This window comes from Nyctereutes procyonoides, unplaced genomic scaffold (genome assembly GCF_905146905.1).
Source record: "Nyctereutes procyonoides isolate TBG_1078 unplaced genomic scaffold, NYPRO_anot_genome, whole genome shotgun sequence".
Classification (NCBI taxonomy): domain Eukaryota; kingdom Metazoa; phylum Chordata; class Mammalia; order Carnivora; family Canidae; genus Nyctereutes; species Nyctereutes procyonoides.
This window is the reverse complement of record NW_026575026.1, coordinates 5,776,710-5,799,695: the sequence shown is the minus strand read 5'-3', so window position 1 is coordinate 5,799,695 and position 22,986 is coordinate 5,776,710. Positions and strand designations below refer to the sequence as shown.

The 22,986-nt window shown below is 40.6% G+C and overlaps 1 protein-coding gene and 1 pseudogene across 1 annotated transcript in view; both read right to left on the bottom strand.

Moving 5' to 3' along the window:
- Positions 1-22,986, bottom strand: part of CAMK4 (calcium/calmodulin dependent protein kinase IV) — a 198,260-nt gene that overhangs the window by 26,444 nt on the left and 148,830 nt on the right. The window lies entirely within an intron of this gene.
- Positions 6,748-8,187, bottom strand: LOC129503275 (non-POU domain-containing octamer-binding protein-like; annotated as a pseudogene).

Sequence of the window (22,986 nt, the reverse complement as noted above, 5' to 3'; positions counted from 1 at the left end):
TGAACACAGGGTAAAGAAAGGAAAAAATAAGATGAATAAAGAGAGGGAGGCACACCATAAAGGACCCTGAACTCTAGGAAACATACTGAGGGCCGGTGGAGGGGAGGCGGTGGAGGGATGGGGTCACTGGGTGCTGGGCATGAAGGAGGGCACGGGATGGGATGAGCACTGCGTGTTACACGCACCTGATGAATCATTAAATTCTACCTCAGAAACTAATAATGCAGTATATGTTAACTACATGGAATTTAAATAAAGAATATTTTTAAAAAAAGAAAAACAGCATAAAATGACAAATACTCTATCTGCAGAGTAATCAAGGTAGGGGAACAAGTATATTTTTTAAGGATTTTATAAGAATTCACTTTTTTTAAAATTTTTATTTATTTATGATAGTCACACAGAGAGAGAGAGAGAGAGGCAGAGACACAGGCAGAGGGAGAAGCAGGCTCCGGGAGCCCGATATGGGATTCGATCCCAGGTCTCCAAGATCGCACCCTGGGCCAAAGGCAGGCGCCAAACCGCTGCGCCACCCAGGGATCCCAGAATTCACTTTTTTAAAAAAAGTTATTTATTTATTCCTGAGACACACACAGAGAGAGAGAGACAGAGACCCAGGCAGGGAGCCCGATGTGGGACTCGATCTCAGGACCCCGGGTCACGACCCGAGCCGAAGGCAGATGCTGAGCCACCCAGGTGTCCCTGATGCAGTGTATTTCCATAGCAACATCACTTTGATAAATTTAAATGAAATAAGGCTGAGCATCTGTGTGCTAATGAAACATACTGTACTCACTGGCTAATAATACTTAGCCACTTCAAAGGCGCTTTGAGATTTATAGCATTACTCTGAGAAAAGCCAAACCCCGGTAAGAACATTTTAACTCTAAGATCAGGCAAAAGGGTTTCATCCTCATAAAGACATTTTGAATAATTAGTTTTTGTTCTTCTGTAGTAGCATTGATAGTTATTGCTGAATTAATCTCTTCACATTCTTTGAAGTGGATCTGAATTTCCAACACAACATATGCCTCAGGGGAGTCTGGGCAAAGAGAGCTGAAAATTCATCTGTTAGTTTTCTCTTCAGTTTCCTTCGTGTCTCAAACATTCGTTGAGAAAATGGAACTAAGTAGTGCTTTGGCCAGCTGCAGTGACATGTTAATGAACGATGGCCAAGCCCAAGTCCTCTGCTGGTGGATGAAGGCTCCGCGCTGGGCCCCCTAGGGGTGCACCGAGCCTGCGGCCTGTCCCTGAATAAGGTTCCCATGGGAGCATAAAGATACTTGGGATTTGGGGTGTGGCCTACAAGTGTCTAGATAAAGAAAAGCTGGGAATTTTGAGGGAGCAATGGAGTGGCGGGAGTAATAGTATCACAGGGAGAGGGAGCGGGATGCTAACAGAGAGGATAATTAGGAATGCCACTGCAGAGGAGAACCTGGGGTGTTGGTTAGAGCACTTGATAGGCAAACAGGTCATGAAAAACAGACTCCAGGTCTTGTTTCAGAATTTAGCATGAGTCTCCTGGTGGGCCAACTCAGAGGGAGGTAACAGGGATACTTTCAACAGTCTAGAAACTCATTTTCCTGTCTATTTCTAAATGTGCATATTATAAAAGTCTACTACGTACATATTCGTAAGAATGGTCTATGTGGTACTACTGGAACATATAATTTTACCTATACTATTTTCCTTAGATTCAACTCAAAATCTAAAACATTCACTCAAGGGACGCCTGGGTGGCTCAGAGGTGGAGTGCCTGCCTTCTGCCCAGGGTGAGATCCTGGAATTCCAGGATTGAGTCCCTCATTGGTCCTGGCATGGAGCCTGCTTCTCCCTCTGTCTCTGCCTCTCTCTCTCATGAGATTTAAATAATCTTAAAAAATAAATAAAAAATAAAACATTCACTCAAGACTTCAATGAAACACATCATTTCTTTCAAGAGCAATTATTAAGTGAATCTGTATCATTTTAAATTACATATTATGCAAAAAACTCATGGGAAAAGTGATATGCCTTGATTTAAATAGACAATTCTCATCTAAGATAGTACAAAAAATTTTAAGTAATTTACATGTAATCAGCAAACAATCAATATATAAAATATTTTTGTACATAAGATCGGAGAAGGTGCACGTTGCAGGACAACTTTCTGAGGGGCTGTTGAGAATATTTAGAGATGGTAAACATGTGAAAATTTCATTCTCTTATTTCCAATGTATGTGGTCAGATTTCAGGAAAGATGAGATTTGAGGAATGGAGGCTATGGAAAGGCTTGACCAATGTAATGGAGGTCATATTCAGGAGATAATAGATCACTTGGAAAAAGGTCCAACAGTCATCTGCAGTTACAGAGAGAGAACGAGCACTCACATTTCTGTAATGAGTAAGAAGAGATCAGGCTGGAGCACAAAAGAAACACAGGAGCTCTTGAAACTGCACACTGTTCAAGAGATGCTAAGAGTCCACAGAGAAGCTGAATGAGCAGGACTGAGGAGAAATGCAGAAAGTACTCCATGCTCAGGCAGAGGGATGAGCTTCCTCACAAAGAAGAGGAAGCCAGAAATATTATTATAAGAGGTGACCGTACTTCAGATTACCATACACGCCTTATATATTAGTAAGTCAAGAGTGGATATTTGAGGACATATTAGAGAAAGTAAGTTTCTGGATGCAAGTAAAATGTATATCAAATATGACAAAGAGTGACAATCTATACATTTTTCTTGGAAAATACTTATATCCATAGATGTATAAATGGCTCGTAAGTAGAAAGTAGAATTAAAACGAAGAAGAAAAAAACACCCAACGGATCTTACCATTTGGTCTTTCAAAAAAAAAAAAAATGCAATCACCAGAAGCTCAAATTCTCTTTTTAAACAGACAAAGATAATACTGCTGCTCTGAATTCAGGGGGTGTCTAGACATGTAATTAAACTCTCTCTATGGTCCTAACAAAAACCGTGTCATTGTGTAATGAAAGCTACTGCATAGTAATTTAGTTTAATTACAGCTATGCTGTGTTCAATGGGCTGTGTGTGGCTAATTGATAATGTCTCAGGAGTTGGTAGGAGGAAGTTTAAATCTCTTTAAAAATCTAACAGGACAAAGAAGAACCAGTCATTAAAAAAAGAAAACGGTATTCTGCCTACAGCTCTCCTTTGGGAAGAAAATTAAACTGCATGAAAAATTAAATGGCTCTTCTCTATTGCTCAGAAAATTCATAATCAATACCTATAAATTTAAGTAAGAACTTCAAAGTGAATTCTCTACTTTTGTGTCACATCTGCTTTGGAGACTACTACCTTTGTCTTTCTGCTTGACCTCTACACTCTCTGATGCCTTCAGAATTGTGAACAGAATATACGGGAAAAGCAATAGGTGACTACTATCTCCCATGACCAGATTGATGGGCATGATTGGGACTGGGGGGCTGGAGACCTACGGTAAGCCTTAATCTGGAGAACATCCCAAGATCAGAGGAATCCACCGTCAGCAAAGCAGCCAAGTGCTGGGGCTTCTCATTTATTAGCCAAGTAGCCTACATGGCCATTTATTTCAGAGTCATCTTTGATGTTTCATTTTCTCTCACTAGTCTTGGCCAATCAGTCATGATTCCACCTCCAAAATACATCTCATATCTACTCTTCTCATTTACATTGTTACCACTGAGTGCATAGTCCTTCATAGTCCCTACTGGCACTATTGACATTTGTCTCCTAATCACCCCCACCCACATCCCTATACCTAGGTCATCTTTCTAAAACACAGATTAGCTCACATCAATCCTCTTTTAAAAACAAAAACATTCAGACTGTCTGGCTGGGTCAGTTGGTTAAGCATCTGATTCTTGATTTTGGCTCAGGTCATGATCTCAGGGACACAAGATCAAGCCCCATGTTGGGCTCTGCACTAGGTGTGGGGGGGCGGCTTGGTGTTCTCTTTCTTCCTCTCCCTCTGCTTCTCCCCAACCCATGCTTTGTCTCCAAAATAAATCCTTAAAAATAAATAAAATAAATACAAAAACAGTACAGCTTTAAGGGCTCCTCACTGCCTATAGATCAAAGTCTATTATTTTCAGGGTGAAAATAAAGGCCCTGCAAAATCTGCCCCCAGTTTCTTTCTGACTGTGCATCATCTTGGGACAATTCTTACCAAGCACTAAGCCTTGCTTACTATTCCTAAATCATGCCATACATATTCCCACTCGGTTCCCAGATGAGGATAATCTTTCATGTGCCAAACTATATTTTCTAAAGACTCTTCCAACAATATCACACAACCAGGGGTGCCTGGGGGGCTCTGTGGTTGAGCATCTGCCTTTAACTCAGGGTGTGACCCCAGGGTCCTGGGATCTAGTCTTACAACGGACTCCCCGTGGGGAGCCTGCTTCTCCCTCTGCCTGTGTCTCTCATGAATAAATAAATAAAATCTCAAACAAAACACAACAATATCACACATCCAATGCTCTTCCAGCATCATGCCACTTCTCATCTAGAGGTGGAGCCTCCTCCTCCTGAATTTGGTCTGGGACTTGCCAGAACCAACAGAACGTAGGGAACTGACAATGTGTAACTTCTGAGGTTAGAACATAAAAGCCAATGCAGCTTCTACCTTGTGTGCTAAATACTCATTTTTGGATGCCTAAGCTGCCACATAAAAAGTTGCAACTGTCCCAAGTGCTTTAAGAATATTGGGCAACATGGACAAGTCACATATGGTTGCTCCCGCTGACAGTCCCTGCTGAAGTCCTGCGTGGCAGACATTTCACTGTCAGACATGCGTGTGAAGACACCTCTAAATGAGTCCTGTTTCCAACCATCAAACCACTAAACCCTTGAGTGTTCCCAGCCCAAACTCCAGACATCACGGGGCAGAGGTAATCATCACTCCCACTGTGCCCTGTCTGAAGTCTTGATGCAGAGAATACGTTGAGTGAGCACAATACAGTGGATGTTTCAAGCTGGTGGGTTTGGGGATCATTTGTTAACACAGCGACAGGACCTGGAACATGTCATTACCCAGATTATATACCACTTCTTCTGTGAAATGTTCCTCTAGTTCTACTAGCAAAATAAATATCATTTTCTCTGCTCTTCCCAGTAGCATTTTCTTCATATCCCTGTAATACTCTGATAGAATATTTAGTTAATTGTGTACTTGTCTATCACAGTACAAGATAAATTGTACTGTATCTATTGTAATAGATAAATTCCTTGAAAACAGGAATTATTTTATTCGTCTTTGTATTGCAGACTCTAGGCAAAGGGTCTGGTGTGTTTTTGATAAATGTGAAAAAAAATGTGTGAAAGCAGCAGGCAATTAATGAATAATCAGAATCATGGGTTGAATGAGGCTCTATGACAGGCATCAATAAATAGACAAAAAATCCCAAGGAATAGGTCGAGCACATATTGGCACTTAGAGATGTTTGTTAGATAAATAAAATGGTGAACTCCTAAATTGAGACAGAAAATAGCTCCTAATAGCTCTGGATTAGAATAAATGTCCCGTGTCCATCCCGGTTCACAAGTGTGTGGCCCTGTGTTCAAGAAACAGTGAACTCAACTCATCGTGCTCTTTGTTGAAGGCAGTAGCAACAGCCGCCCTTGGCTCGCGGGCTACAAAGAGAACACAATGTACACTGATCGGTTCTATTTTATAGAACCGTAACCAAATTGACTCGAGTATTGCAGGTATGCAAGTGATGGATTTGATTAGGTTGCATATGTCTAAGAAGGTCCTGATTTTGCCTTCCCTTTTGAAAGTTTATTTTCACCAAGTTTAGAATAACAGGTTGCTTTTTATTGTAATACTTTCATGTCTTTTACTTGCATTATTTCTGATGAAAATTTAATATCATCCTTGTCTTTGTTCTTCTGATGTAATGTATTTTTTTAAAAAAAAGGCTTAAAACGTATTTTAATAAGTTGATGCTGCATTACTGCTCCATTTCTCAGAAAAACTCCAAAGGTTATCAGGGACAAATCAAACATGGTACACCAATAAAAAAAACGCACAACATAACTACCTAAGATAGGCAAGGCTAAGAGCTACTGTCTGACCTTCAGCATACAGCAACCCTGTTCCCAAGATTGTACTAAGCCTATCAAAAGCTGTGAACAGCATCATAGATATAAAAGGGCCATTCCTGGGTTGTTCTTACCCAGAAAAAAGATGGAGGCAACTTAACACAAGATTTTTTAAAGATACACTAAAATGAAAATCTCTAAGAGAAAGGTCTTCCTTAGGACATGAAAGGGTAACATACTGGATATAACAGAATCATGTATGTTGTCTGTGACCTCTGTGGACATTTGCCTGAATTCCCACCTGTGAGTGAATGGAATGGGGCTAAGGTCATGGGGGATATTTGTTTTTGTGGTATATGTGGCAGTGTCTATGGGGTTGGAGGATATAAGAATGAGAAAGCAAAAAGAACAGGATGGACAAGAATGGCATGATCAAGATTAATGGGGGCTCTAACTGGATCCATTTTGCCATGGTTCCACACCCCCCCAAGACCCTCAACAATCACATGAGACTTCAGGAATTCACCACACAGAATCAATTAAACGATATACCACACAGAACTGATTTGTTAAATATTGCCCCTCCCTTGCCTTCAGCCTCCAGTAAACTCCCTCAAAGTAGTACAGGCAAGGAAGACCTAACTATTGGGAAGAATCCCTAACACTTTTCCAGGGCAGAATTCTGGCTAGTCCAAAAAGGGTCCTGCTTTTAAGGGTTTTTGGGAAACTAAACATTGACATTTTTATTAGTATCGGCGACGTTTGTTTGGAGCAAATTCAGCTCCAGGAGCTGCACGGTTGAATGCAGGAGGGGTTCCACCAATTGCCCCAATTCCTTCCATTGTAGCAGCCTGGCCAAAGCGTTCAGTTGCTGGTGGGGTCAATCCCAAGGTTCCATCTGGCATCATAGTGGCAGGTCCTGGAGGAGCTGGGGTACCAGCTGGCACTGGAGCAGGGGGCATGGCACCTCTACTGTTTATGCCCATAGCACCTCCCATAGCCATCTGCCCCATCCGTATCTCCTGTTCTCTCGCATCAGGGAATGTTCCCTTGAATCCTTCCTGCTGTCGCCGCATCATTTCTTCCTGTTGCCGCCGCATCTCTTCCTCTCGGTGCCTGCGCTCCTCCTCTTGCCTGAGCTCCAGTTGCTTTCGTTTTTGCACTTCTTGGTTATGCAGCTCTTCCATCCTCCTAAGTTCTTCTTGACGCCTCATCAAATCCTGTCTCATTAGCATGACCTGGTGCTCGTGGCGAGCAGCCTCCATCTCCATCTCCAGCTTCTCACGAGCTTCCTTGATGTTGCGGTCCACTTGGTCCTGCTGCTGCATCTCCATCTCAATCAGTGCCTTCCAGCGCATGGCATCCTCATACTCAGAGGAGCCAGGCTGTGCAAATCTGGGTGGCTGCTCTTGCTCCTTGTGAAATTGCGGATTCTTTATAACCAGTTTCTCTGGAAGTCCCTCTTCATCATCCAACTGGTCCATGGGCTCCACAGTCACAGGCCGAGGAAATGTGGTTAGCAGGAAAGAGCCTTCACTGCACCTGTCCAGAGCTTTCCAAGCAGCTGGCTTCCCTGAGAATTCAACAATGCCTTTTCCTGAGGGCCTTCCTCGATCATCCACGATGACTACAGCCCTCTCCACCTGGCCAAACACGGAAAGGCTTCCTCCAGCAGTTCATTGGAAACATACTGAGGAAGGTTTCGGACTGTAAGGGATGCACTATGGCAGGCAAAACGCACACGCAGCTGCTTTCCACGAAGTGGCATGTTGTCCAATTCTACTTTGGCAATCTCCGCTAAGGTTCGTGTTTCCAAGTGGATAAAGCCAAAGCCCTTATCCTTATGAATGAAGACTTCGCCTGCTTTCCCGTATTTCTCAAATAGTTTCCTCATCTCCTCTTCAGTGATATCAGGAGGAAGATTGCCCACAAAGAGCCGGCTACATTGGGTGAAGGTCTTCTCTCCTGGTTTCCTAAAATTCTTCAGGTCAATAGTCAAGCCTCCATTTTGGCTGCTGGCTTGTTGCCCATTTGCAGGTATTGGTGGCGGCGGTGGCTGCTGCTGTTGCTGCTGGTGGTGCTGCTGGTGGTGATGCTGATGATGCTTCCTTGGAGTATGGTTTTGCTTCTCCAAGATAAAGGTTTTATTGCTCTGCATTTTTGCACCCCGCTACCGACTGTTCTCTCCTCAAAGTAACAGTGACGCTACACGGCCTCTACTGTCCCGAGACTGATGCAATGTATCTTTTCGCTAGATGCTTTTATGATATTTTATTTTAGTTCTAAGGAAATTGAATATGCTGCGCCTTCATATCATATTTTTGTCTTCCTTGTGCTGGAGATTTGTTAAGATTCTTGCATGTACGTCTATAACTTTCACTAAATTTGGAATAATTTGAATAGTATTTCTTCCGATATAATTCTATCTCCCATTGTTCTTCAACAACTTCAATTTATGTATGTGTAGTTATATACATAATGTGTGTATGTGTGTGTGTACTTGAAGTTGTTCCCAAGCTCACTGATGTTCTGTTCATTTTGTTTTTAGCCTTTTTTCTCTCTGTTCCACTCCGGATAGTTTTTGTTTGTATTTTTTTGTTCATTTTTTAAGATTTTATTTATTTATTCATAAGAGACACACAGAAAGAGGCAGAGACACAGGCAGAGGGAGAAGCAGGCTCCATAAGGGAGCCCGACGCAGAACTTGATCCCAGGACCCCAGGGGATCACGCCCTGAGCCAAAGGCAGACGCTCAACTGCCAGGCCACCCAGGTGTCCCCACTCTGGATAGTTTTTAATGCTATGTCTTCAAGTTCACCTTCTTTTATATTCTGAAATATCTAATCTGCTGTTCATTCCATCCAGTAGACTTTATCTCAGATACTGTAGTTTCCATCTCCAGATGTCTGATTTCAGTTTTTTTTAAAGATTTTTTTAATTTACTTATTAATGAGAGACACAGAGAGAGATAGAGAGCACAGCAGAGACACAGGCAGAGGGAGAAGCAGGCTCCCCGCAGGGAGCTCGACGCGGGACTTGATCCTGGGTCCCCAGGACCAGGCCCCGGGCCGAAGGCAGCGCTAAACCGCTGAGCCACCCGGGCTGCCCTGATTTCAGTTTTTTAAATAGTTTTGACATATATATTTTACATCCTCAGTCTTTCCTCTACCTTCTTGAATATGGAATACAGTAATAGCAACTGTTTTAAGGTCTCTATATACTATTTATTTCATTTGTGTCCTTCTAAGGCTATTTCTTTTGATTCATTTTTTCCCCCTGCTTTCACCCAGTCTCACTCTGGTTGTGCTTACTGTATACATTTCTCATAATTTCAAGTGGGTAAGACACTGTGATTTTATCTTGTTGGGAGCCAGACAAATACAGATGTAGTTGTGATCTTCTTTAGTTCTAGTCCAGATGCAGCTAAGTTAAACTTCCTGTAACTAGGTTGATCCTTTTGAGGCTTGCTTTCAAACTTTGTTCAAACTGTCTACTCTGTCTATTGGCAACACAAACTCCTCCCGTTCCTATGTGAACGGCAAGCATTAGTCCTGCTAAGCCGTGGTTCTTCCCCTGGCCTCTGGTGGTTACCTCACAGGCATATGTTGATCAGTACTCACCGGGAGATCTGGAGGGACAGGTAGCCACAGCTTTTCAGAGATTTCTCCCAGAGCAGGTCTCTCATCTCAGGCACTCTGCTCTGTGAACCCTGGTCTCCTGGGCCTCCTGGATGCTGTTCTGTCTCAACCTAGGGAGACCGTGGGGCCCCTTTTGCTTTCTCCTCTTTCGATGGCAGCCTGGAAACTCTCTTTAGGCAATTGTAGGGCTCACAGTATTTGTGCTCCCTTTTTCAAGGATCCCTGTGTTGGGCTGACTGATGTTGAATGTCTGAAAACCACGTTGCATAGTTTTTGGGTTTTTTGTTCCAGAAAGAGTGTAAATTAGTCCCTTTTACTTCATCTTGCCCAGAAGCAGAAATTACTACCATTACTCCAGACATTTTAAGTGTTTTCTAAGTAGTATTCTACTTGATACCTAAAATTGGGATTATCCTCAGTATTTAAGACCATTTTGAACCTATTACTGCTATTAGTGTACCAGTTAATGCCGTTAAAGCTGTTAAGGAAATAAAAAATGACAAATGTGGGAAACTCTGCACTTAGTTCAATGTTGATCAAAATTTCTACAGTATTGGGCACCTGGGTGGCTCAGCGGTTGAAGATCTGCCTTTGGCTCAGGCTGTGGTCCCAGGGTCCCGGGATCGAGTCCCACATTGGGCTCCTTGCAGGGAGCCTGCGCTTCAACCTTTGCCTGTGTCTCTGCCTCTCTGTCTTTCATGAATAAATACATAGAATCTTTTTAAAAATGTATATAGTATTCATTTATGTTTCTAAGTTTTCAGCTTGCTCTTTGGTTAGAAAGAATTTCTTCTTTGTGAGGCAATGAGAGTGCCTGAGAGAAGTGCCAGATGTGAAGTGCAGTCAAAGTCTCTTTATATAGAGAAGTAAAGGATAAAAATCATGTAAGTAAGTTAAAGAGAGACAACAGTGCTTGGCTTAGAGATAATGCTTTCAAAAATTCTTAAATCTATAAAATAGATGAATCAATGTTTTAACCATTAAAGGCCATATTTCCTTTCAAGTAGAGATGAAGTATTTATTTATTGTATTCTACTCTTTATACAATGTTTACATAATTTGTGATTCATAAACCTTAAAGATTTATTGATAAAAAATGAACATTTACCAAAACAGGAAAAAATACTAAATATATGAAAGGTATAATTATTATACAAGTATATCATTAAAGCAGCTTTAAAACTGCTTAAAGAGTTGATATGAGGAATTACACTGAAGGTTTTACTCATTTCAGATACTACAACAGTCCATTTAGTAATTAAAGTATTTCAGTGGTGCTTCAGAAAATCATAAATCAACTTCACCTGTATATGGTGATCGTTCAGAGAATCTCTATGCTTTATGACAATTACAAAATCTCTTGATCTTCATTGATAAAAGTGGTCAAAAGATCTATCGTGTTCTGTAACATTTCATTTAAAGAAAAGAAAGTACAATTTTATCAAACCTCTGAGATTGACATATGTTGAAATTACTACTAAGCCTGAAGTGCCTCAACTCATCTTTACTTTAAAAAACATCAAGTGCCTATTAGAATATTAAGTTTTATTAAAGAAGGTGTCAGATTACAGTAAATTTAGAAAATTAAGGTGTTTTACAGGCAAATTCTTTTAAAGCCCTCTCTGAAGGATTATTCTAAGAATCCTAGAGTCAGTCCAGACTTTAAGAGATTATTTAGAATAGGAATCTCAAACTCAAATATCACTAAAGGAGGGGCAGAGAACATGAGAGTGAAGTGGGCAAAACTCCATTTAAATTTAAATACTTTTACTTAATAACTTTTCTGTAGAACTTACTATGTGACAGGCACTGTTCTAAGTGATTTACCAAATATATCAATTCTGTTATATCTTACATGTATATTAATCCTCTGTATAATATCAGTATATATAATTTCATTATCTCCATTTTACACATCAAGAACAGCCAAGTCAAATAACATGCTAAAGTTCATACAGTTAGTAGCAGTTCTGGGATTTGAATGCAGAGTCTGGCCTGGAGTCTGTACTCCTACTCACTGGGCTGGGGAACAGTGGATTATGGAGACAGTATATCCTACCTCCAAAGCTTTTCACAATACTTGAAAGCAGTGGAAGCTGCTATTTAAGAGTCAATTTGGGCATCAGCAGGCTCTGGACCATGTATGCCAGGTAAGACCAGTATGACTAATTTGCCCATGAGTACTACACTCTCTTTGTGACCCTTAAAAAGCTGGCATAAAAGGACAACTACTTGTAAAGAGATGCAATAAACGGAAGTTGAATTTGGCTGCAAAGAATTAAACAAGAAGTCTTCTACCCAATTTCTTACTATTGACTCACATAGAGGATGTTTAACTTTTAATGTTACCATCATCTTGGACATCGATAAAGTTACAGAGCTGACTGCACCTGGAAGACTTACATCTGTGGAGCTATTATTATTCCCACCTACACTTGTCCTAAAAAAGAATGGAATATGCATGCACATATTCTTAATTTATTTGAGACAGATTTAATTTTTTAATTATAGCATGTGAAGTGATTCTTGTTATGTCAAATATGTAGTTTTCGAGAACTGAATCCAAGAGTAAAAAAGCAGAGGCAAACATAAAGAGGCACACCTGCTGCAAAGCACCTGTGTCTTTTTAAAAAATGTGAATTTTCCTGCTATGTGATCTTTAAAATGGATGTACCTCACTTGTCTCGTTTCACTGCTGGCCCCTGAATTCTTGCCATGCTAAGGCCCCCGTGTGCTCCTCTGTGTTTCTGGCTTTGGGTCCAGCACTGTCTATAGCAGTTACTGTAGAGGGAAGTAGACAGCAAAGTACTTAAGAGCATGAACTCTGAAGTCATCTTTGATTTTGTGTTCTAGTCCTGATTCCGCCATGAGCCAGCTGTATGATCTTGGAAAAGCTACCTAATCTTGGAGTCTCGGTTTCTTCATCTGTGAAATTAATATGAGACAGCCTTATAGGTATGAAGATTAAGTGAAATGATGTACATAAAGCTTTAAGCTAGAGCTTGGTTCACAGTAAGTACTTTATAACACATGGTAGTGATGGCTGGTGTCACCATTATTGAAGCAGCCCCCATGTGTTCCAATTACATATTCCTTTCAAGATTCTTCTTTCAGTTTTCTAGCAAAATCTAGCATAAGTATTTAGCCTCTTTACCAAGTGGCCTACTATATGGGTAAACAGAAGGTATGAACATTGTGAAATGGTATGTCATAAGGCTCTTTCACAATGATATTCAACTTAAAATAAAGCAGCATTTCTGGAATTCTGAAGGATCCAGAGCCATTAAACCCTGAGTGCGGCTAAGTTTCTCTAACAGTAATTTCACAGGCAAAAGTCAGGAAGATAATTTAAAAGTTACATATGTTTTAGATGAGTTCTAACATTCAAAGGAATATTTCAAAGAATAAATCACATACTGAGAACCTATGACACATAGTTCAACATATTATTCATAAAAAATATAAGTGTTTCACATTTAAAGTGTGAGGAGTAGAAACCAAGACTAGAATGCAAAGGATATGCATGAGAAATTTTGTTTTTCAACATAGATTTTTCCCTGTATCTATCAGCACGTTAAGTTCTATGAAATTAGGGGAAGAGATTATGCTATACCAAAACCGAGTGCTCTACACCCACATACCCACAAACAAACCACGAAAAACCCCCACCCAACACAAGCTCCCTCCCGTCCCACACCATTCCTCCATTATTATCTAACTCTGAACACCCTTAAAATCCCTACCACATTCCAAGAAAAAGCACTCCTACCATGGCAATAAATCCCTGGGACTTAGCGTTAGCACCTTTTGAATGTAATATGATTTTTGTATGTTATATGGTTGTGATGTTTGATAGTTTTTATTGTTGATCTTAACAGTTTATTGACCACTATACAACGTCTTAGGGAAGCTTTTTCCAATGCCATTTAGAACTCCCGGGGGGGAGACCTGATCCCTAACAGGCCAGTTTCTAACCCCCTCCCTAGCCCTCCCAATCCCATGGCCACCACCCAAATCACCAATACCCGCGCAAATTGCAAACACTTGGATTCACCGTCACAAAGAAGCCATAGAAATACTGTGATTCATTATGTGCAAAGCACACCCAACGGGGCATACGGGGATTGGACATGTGTCATATGTACGGGGGAGTGAGCGGGGTGAAGAGGCCCTCTTCCCCAGCAGGGAGTGCAACCCGCTGCTAGGCCACCCACAGAGGAATAAAATGCCATTTTCCTAGCCAAGAGGGAATCTATGCCTCTTTCAGGAGACAGGCTCATGTGCAACTAACCAAAATATAAGGTGGCTAGTGCTACACACCAGTGGTAGAAAATGCATGGGATTGCAGGGAAGAAGCAGATCTGCTGAAATTCGGAACTTGTATCTCTCAAGAAAAGAAAAAAATAAAAGTAAAAACAAATATATGCACTTAGCAGCAGAATTTATTAAAGGTGAATGAAGGAAGGGGAAGAACCTTAGGTTAAGGTTCAGAAGTTCCCTAAGAAATGGGCCAGAGAGTCACAGGAACTAAAACAGCTCAAATGTTCCATCTGCTTTGTTACAGAGATTAAGTGTAGAAAATTATCCAAAACCCATAAGGCTGTGTAGATTAGTGGACTTCTATACAGATTGAAACTTGAAAGGCCCAGAGTCCCAAAGGCCAATAAAGAAGACTTGTACAGATGCCTGGCCATGTCGTCAAGCCTAGGCTGGGAGTTCTAACCACCTTGGTTCCAGTCTGTGTAAACTGCAAAAGCCAATTTCTCTGAACTTTAGTTAGTGCATAACTGTAAGATAGGGGAAATGCTATTGTTTCTTTCCTCACAGGAAAACAGCTGTGGAAACTGACATGCACCTGCTCAAGTTATTGACCTTCAAGGATAAAGAAGGGATTCTTAGACCTGTAGGCAGAAAAAAGCAGACCATCTGTAAGAAGGGGAATATAAAGTTGGTGCAGATTTTTGCAAGGCAGGTTTCCATGCAGTGCAGAAGAATACACACAGATTGCTGAGGCTGGAACCAAGTGTCCTGCAAATATTACAGTATTCCCTGCAAGTATGAAAGCACTGAGGGGATATATTGCTATATATTGCTGCCATGTCTTTCCACAAACTGAAAAAACAAACAAGCAAAAGACCCAAAGAATACAAACAAAATCCCAACTATTTGAACGAATAAAGTCAGCCACATGAGAAATAAAGAGAAACAAATGTGGCGGTAAAGGGCTGGTGATGGGCATTAAGTCCATTTAAATGTAGAACCCAAATGAACAAATAAGATGCAGAATATAAATGACATAAACCTTACCAATGTAAAACAGAGCTAGGACAAGAAAGAATTTGAAGGCAGAGGTCAACAGAAGAAGTGGATGAATTTAATTTCCTATTTTTCTCAGTGAAAAAAATAGTATATACTGCTGAAGTTTAATGAAACATAGAGGTTGAAAGATGTTGTTTAAAGTTATAAAAGGAGGGGATCCCTGGGTGGCTCAGCGGTTTGGTGCCTGCCTTTGACCCAGGGCATGATCCTAGATTCCTGGGATCGAGTCCCACATCGGACTCCCAGTGTGGAGCCTGCTTCTCCCTCTACCTGTGTCTCTGCCTCTCTATGTCTATCATGAATAAATATATAAATAAATCTTTAAAAAATAAAATAAAGTTATAAAAGGAAAACCACCAGAAGAACTGAAAATATAAATGCATACACAAAAACTCACTAAGCTCACACCAAGATATGGAAGCAACCTAAGTGTCCGTTCAGAAATGGATGGATAAAGAAGATGTGATGTGATGTGATGTGTGTGTGTGTGTGTGTGTGCATCTTGCCATTTGTGACAAAATGGATGGATGTAGAGAGTATTCTACTAAGTGAAATAAGTCAGAGAGAAAAAGACAAAGACCACATGATTTCACTTATATGTAGAATCTAAAAAAATAAAACAAACAGAAATAGAATCATAAAAAAAGAAAACAAACTGGTGGTTGTGAGAGGAGAGGGGGCTGGAGGGACAGCTGAAATGTGTGAAGGGGATTAAAAGATTCAAAGCTCCAGTTATGAAATAAGCCAAACACAGGGATGAAAGTACAGCAGAGGGAATAGAGCCAATAATCCTGCAGTTTAAGTTTAAAGTTTAAATGGTGACAGATGATAAGCATATTTATCATGCTAAGCATAGCAAAATGTATAGAATTGTCAAATCAAACAAACTAATCCTGAGGCAGGGTGGGTGGAGGGACGGGTAAAATAAGTGATGAGGATTGAGGGCACTTGTCATGATGAGCACCCAGTGTCATATGGAAGTGTTCAATCACTATATTTTACACCTGGAACTAGGATTACACTATATGCTAACTAACTGGAATTTAAATAAAAACTTAAATTTTTTTTTTCACATTACAAGACAGCATAAACAAAGCAGAACTAGGAAAAAAAAACATTTACTTTATTTGTCCATCTGTCTACATGATAAAGATTACTATAAAGATATATACAGTAAAGATTAAAATCTGAATATATAAAGAGCTCCTACACATTAAGAAAAAAACATAAAATTATCATTGCAAAAAGAGCACAGAATAGAAGAAGGTAAAGAATATGATGACCAACTGACAGAGGACCCATAAACCGAAGAAATATTCATGACATCTTTAGTATTAAAATTAGAAAAAGCAAAACAAAGCAATGAATTATTTTTTTGCTCTTATATTACTTCCTTCCCCTCCTCTCAAAACACTGATATTATCCAGGACTGGTTAGATGCACATGTTGGTAAAAAAGCAAATGCAGACTCCTGGCAGGATTGTAGGCTGGTAAAGCCTTGCAATTTATCAGCATCTGTAAATTGTGTAAAATGAATATATTCTGGGTATGAAAGAAGCCACTTCGTGGAACATATCTTAAAGAAATATTTTTACTTGTGTGTAAATATGCCTACAAGGATATTTATGACAATATTACTCACAATTTTTAAAATTGGGAAAAAGTTACACAACTATCTAGAACCTGAATGAATTATAGGACCCATAGTATGAAATATATTATTAAATTAATTAAAATTAAAAGAGTGAAAAAGATCCAAATGCACTAAAATGTAATGCATTTTTTTTCTTTACGATAGTCACAGAGAGAGAGAGAGAGAGAGAGAGAGAGGCAGAGACACAGGCAGAGGGAGAAGCAGGCTCCATGTACCGGGAGCCCGACGTGGGATTCGATCCCGGGTCTCCAGGATCACGCCCTGGGCCAAAGGCGGGCGCTAAACCGCTGCGCCACCCAGGGATCCCAAATGTAATGCATTTGATGTAGATAGAATGATGGACCCTAAGAAGACTCCATGCTCTCATCCCCAGGACTATGAACATGCCATTAACTTGGCAAAAGGAACTTTGTAGTCAGGGTTACTAATCACTTTGGTCTTAAAATACAGAGACCATCCCAGATTATCCAGATGGGCCCAGTGTAACCACATGAGCCTTTAAAATCGAAAGAAGAATGCAAAGAATAAGTCGAAGAGATTCACAGCATGAGAAGCACCTGATACGCCACTGCAGGCTTGAAGATGGAGACGGTCTAGTGTGAAGGCAGCTACAAGGAACTGGATCCTGCCAACACACTGAATGTGCCCGGAAGCAGACTCTTTCACAGACTCTCCAGACAGAAAGGCAGCCTGCTGATACCTAGATTCTGGAACTGAGGGAATCTAGTCATGTCGTGCCCAATTTCTGACCTACCAGAACTAGGAGATACCACATGTGTGCTGGTTATGCTTTTAAGTTTGTGGTAATTTGTTATGCCATGATAGCAAACTAATTTATCAACAGAAAGATTTCTAAGACTTATTGTTAAGGGAAACAAGATACGAGAGCAACATGAAAAAGAAATGTATCTGAGAACACTATTTGTATTTTTACGTGTCAAGATGCCACACAGTCTCAGCCACAGCCATCATTCCTTCTTTTTGATCACTGATCTGTGTTTGAGCTTGTTTCCTAACAAACAGCAGTTCTGAAAACCTTTGAAAATACTCATTGTGGCTAATGCTTTGAAGTAGCCAAATTGATTTCCTAACATAAAAACCAGGAGAATAAAACAAGAGAAAAGAATTAAAGGAAGAGCATGAGAACACATAGTAAGTGCTACACATTAAAAAACAACCCAAAACACTTGTCAGTAAAGGAGCCTCTGAAAGGCCTGGAAAGCGATGACATTCAAATTTATCCTTGTGACTGGGTCAACCTTTGGACTACTAATTTACTTTCCAATGGAAACCATGGTTGGGGTTGATTAGACTACGGGGGTTATGGAGAAACTCCTGCATCACACACCGATTCTCAAGGATAGGAGGGTCTGGGTGCCACGGCAGAATGCCAACAATGGCCCCGCTATGGGACCAGCTGTCCCCTGAGTGCGGGTGGGATCTCTGAGTGAGGAGGTTAGCATCCCTATGATCATGGTAACTTAAATGACAAAAGGGAGATGATTCACACAGGCTTAATCAAATCTCACGTGCCCCTGAAAAGCAGAGAGTTTTCTCTGGCTGGGAGCAGAAAAGAAAACCAGGTAGTTGAAGCACTCGAGCTGGCTGTGGAGGAAGGATGTGCCAAGAAATGCAGGCAGCCTTCAGGCTGTGGGCTAGTACGAAGGGGACAAGGACTCCAGTCCACAACCACATGAAGGTGACCTCAGCCAACAACCTGAACAAGCCTGGGAGCACGCTCTCTCAGAGCATACGGATACGAGCCCCACTGACCACCACTTTGGTTTCTACCTAGTGAGACTAAGAAGAGAGCCCACTAGAGCCCACTGGACTCCAGACCTTTTAAGCTGTTAAATTTGTGGTAATTTGTTAGTTAGTAAAAGAAAACTAATATACTGAGTATTTTGCAGTTAGCAAGTTAATGGGCCAAAGAACACGAACTCTTGGCACATAGGGCCATGTGTTTTTTAATGACTCCACAGTGGTAGGAACTAAACATATGCTCGATAAACATTTGTAGTTTGTTTGGTTAGCTGGTGAATGAATGCATGAATGAATAAATGAATGAAGATCTTTGGTCAGTCAAGTCACCCAACAAATATTTACAGAAGACCTAATGTGTATCAGGAAACACTCCAGACACTGGACATAGTACAGTGAGATCCAAGACCTCAAGGAATTTGTATTCCAGTTTCTTTTTTTTTTCTTTTAAGACTCTATTCATCTATTTGAAAGAGAGAGAGAAAGAGAGGGCATGAGTGGAGGGAGAGGCAGAGGGAGAAGTGGACTCCATGCCAAGCAGGGAGCCCAAAGTGGGGTTCGATGCCAGAACCCCAGTGCATGACCGGAGCCCAAGGCAGATGCATAACCAACGAGTCCCCCAGGCACTCATTTATTCTAGTTTCAAACAAGAATTCAGAGTTCCAGGGCCTAGGGTTTCTCCTCTATTGGAGGGACAGAAGGTCACTGAAGCACCGTGAATGAGACAGTCTCCTGGAGAGGAGACCTTCCAGGCAGGAGTCCAAGGGTCACACACGCAGGGTGGGGAGTCTGGCGGGGTGACAGCTGAGGGCTGAGTGGGGAAATGCTATCATACCATGTATGCTTTTCTCTTACAAATCAAGAAGGATCCCAAATGTTCAAGCAATGTCTTTTAAGTATCAAAAAGTAGATGTGAGGAAAACTGAGGACTACGGAGACGACAATGCAATCATCGCCAACACGCAGGTTTAGAGCCGCAATTCTTACTATACTTTCAGTTCAACACATTCTGCTACATAAAGAAAACAAAGACAGTTAAATGTGACTCACCCTCATCTATGGCCCAGGTTATGTGTGTAAACTATTCATTTTCCTTGTGGGCATTATTTGCCAATATAATCATGCAACTTATATATACTTTTTTTTTTTTTAAGATTCATCCATTCATTTGAGAGAGAGAGAGAGAGGAAGTGAGAGTGGGGCAGAGGGTGGGGAGGAGCAGAGAGAGAGGAGAAGCAGACTTGATGCGGAAAGGGGAGCCCTGAGATCATGGCCAGAGCTGAAACCAAGGGTTGGACACTCAACCAACTGAGCCAACCGGGCACCTCTCAATTCATATCTATCTTTTAAAACACTTGGATGTCTTATTAATAAATTCTGAGTTTTGATTATTTTTAAGTGTGCAGTGTATGGCCAAGCCATTCTCTATTTAACTTACCAACCACTTATAACATAGTAGGCAGAGCCCTGACATTCCAGGAAAATTTTTCAGATTGATAAATATATAGGGAAATATTTCTATGAAAAAAATGAGATCAGGCTCCGTAAACTTTAAGCAAAATAATCTGGAGAAAACATCAACGTTCAGGAACCAGGGAAGATTAATATTAAATACATGGCATGCAAGATACATTAGAATTATACCATACTTCTTTCATGAGCTAAAAATAAAGAGGATGTCGCACAGAGGAACCTTAAATTACATTTACAAAAGCCAGAATGATAAAATGGGACACTCAGTGAGGAAGGTATTCTTTTCCTAGGTCAAAAAACATCTTGAAACCACTAATGGTTATTGAAATTTCCTTAAAGGAGGCAAAAAGTTAACAAGAATTATTACAGTGTCTAGCACTGCACACACTGCAATGTTGTTTACATTTCTCTGAATCTTTGGAGGGTGATGATTCTTTGGAATTTACAAGGTAAAGAGGGAGGTGAGAATAGAAGGAAGGAGGAAGGGAGAGAGGTTGAAAGAGGGAGAGAGAAAGAAAACAGATTAGGGGAAAGGTTCCACTTAGATGGATTGGAAATTGTGTGAAAGTCTTTTTCTTTTGTCACAAAATCTGGGTCTCCCACTGGCATTTAGTTATTGGAGCAAGCACTCTGGGCGAATGTGTCCCCAAGGATTCAAATGTTCAAGTCCTCAGTGTGATGGTATCTGGAGGTGAAGCCCTTGAAGGTAATTAGATCCAAGGTCTTAAGGGTGGGGCCTCAGGAGGGGATTAGTGCCCTTCCAAGAAGATGGAGACGGGAGCTCACCCTCCTCCTCATGTGAGGATACAGAATGAAGGCAGCAGACTGAAAGCCAGCAACAGAGCCCTCACCAAAAGTCTCACCATGCTGGCACCTCGATCTGGAACCCCCAGCCTCCAGAAGTGGGAGAAATACATGTTTATTGTTTAGCCCCCCAGTCTATGGTATCCTGCTATAGCAGCCAGAACAGGGTGTCAGAGTCAGGAATACCAAACACTTAAAAGAACTGCTTTGCCCGAATGAAACTACTGTTCCCATCATCCCCATTGAGAAATTCTGCATCTCAAAGTGAGTAAACTGCATGAACATTCCTTATTCAGGAGCTAAACACTTAAGATGGGAGGGAAGGAGGTGATTAAAATAAGAAAACCAAGTTAACCTTCTGTTCCTATGACCAGTGTAATGTGCACAGGCTATGACCTAGGCCTGTGTCTGTATGGTAATTTAGCATCTTCACTGAATTATCTATCTCTTATTTACAAGGCAGGTAAAAATATACTGTAAAACTTTTGCAGAATTTGTTCCTGAATTATTTAATAATAATAAAATAAAAATTCCATGTTCAAAGAGTGAAATGAACAGAATATTATAATATTGACTGAATGTTCTTCTAGAAATAAAAAAAAAACATTCTATTTGAGAGCATTGTTCATGTTTTTCAAAACTGCCTCTGAATTGGCCATTCCCAAAATATAAATTCATTTTTATGGGTCAAGGACATTACAAGTAGTAGATTCACACTGCACCATATAACATAAAATAGGACTTTATTTCCTCAAGACAGGGACACTGTAGGTTTGGGCAGAGAACTACTGTCAGAGAGTAGGGAAATAAATTTCATGGTCCCATCCCCATCCTCCAATAAACAAACGACGAAAGAACAACATAGAAGTATTTAACTAGAGTCTAACCTTAGTCACTCCACCACCCATGGAGAGAAGCACACTTATAAAGAAAAGATCACGGTTCACCTTCAAAGCACGATACTTTGATATTTCACACACAATCATTCTTTCTTAAAAGGGAATCACTGTCAAAGGAATCTTTCCAGCCGAAAGTCCGTCCCTTGTAGCTCATAGTAGGTAGAGGCTGTCGCATGTACGTTATATTGATGTCAAGAAGAAACTGTCCTCCTAGAGACCCCATTGTGGGTGGCACAATCCTTTGCTCAGCTTTTCAGAATTTTAGCTTTTCACAGCATTTAGTATCAAAGGAACAGAATACGTACATGTGCAATGAGGTGTCACAAGAATGGAAAATAGGCCAAGTTACTGATTAGAGTAAGGTTTGAAAATAAAAAATATATTGTGATAATATGATAATTCATTTCCTCTCACAGTCTATATACACCTGCTTGGAATAAACATTTCTAAACATAATTAAAACTTATTACCTTACTCAAAACTGTATTCCCTTATAGCTTGAATGCCCACCTTTTTCTTTTTCTCTTCATTCACATTAGTCTTCATAGGTCATCTACAGAAACAGACACAATACAATACTTGCCGTTCCCGGCCTCCCAAGGGTATTGTGAGTACCTCTCTATTATTACATTGTTTGTTCTTTTATGCTTTTTTGGATACTGCCATCATTAGCTACACAAAACTTCCCACCCTTACGGGAGATTATCCAATTCTCCTGCTATAAGATCAATGAATCTGTGAATCTCATGCCCTCATCAACAGAAACCTGCCAAAATAGCTATGAATGAATCTGCAAAGACTATAATCTGAGGTCATCAAACATGAATCAGACATCATGTCCATGACATTTCAGTGGGCTTTCTTAACAGTGAAAACACTCATCTCAATCCTGAGATGAAAGATAACTTAGATGTTATTTTTAAAAATATTCTTTGCCTTGTTAATTCTTCCAGGCAGTGACTGTGTCCTATTTACTCTCTATAGCTCTCCTGGGCACCTACGTACAACATGTGCTGTGCGTAGTAAACACAGTCATCCTGGTCTAATGGCTCTTAAAATGTTTGTTATTTTTGCTGCTGTTGTTTTATTCATCATTAGTTCCCAGCTGGAGGAGAGGGAAATGGGAATGGAAGAAACACAGGTCATTAGAGGAGCTGAGAGACTGGATGGAAGAAAGTGGAATAAAATCTCAGAGAACAAGCAGGTAGAGGAGAGCAGAGAAGGAGAGAGAGTTCGGTGAGAAGTTCTTATCAAACCTCTAACTGCTCATCCGCATGCTGCCTGCCGTGGGTTATTTTTCATTATCTCCATGTCTTTGCATATGTAACATTCATTAATATTGACCGTGAAGTTTCAAGGGGGATTCTGGGCTTCGCTGGTTAGCGCACTCCCTTCATACAGCCACAAAC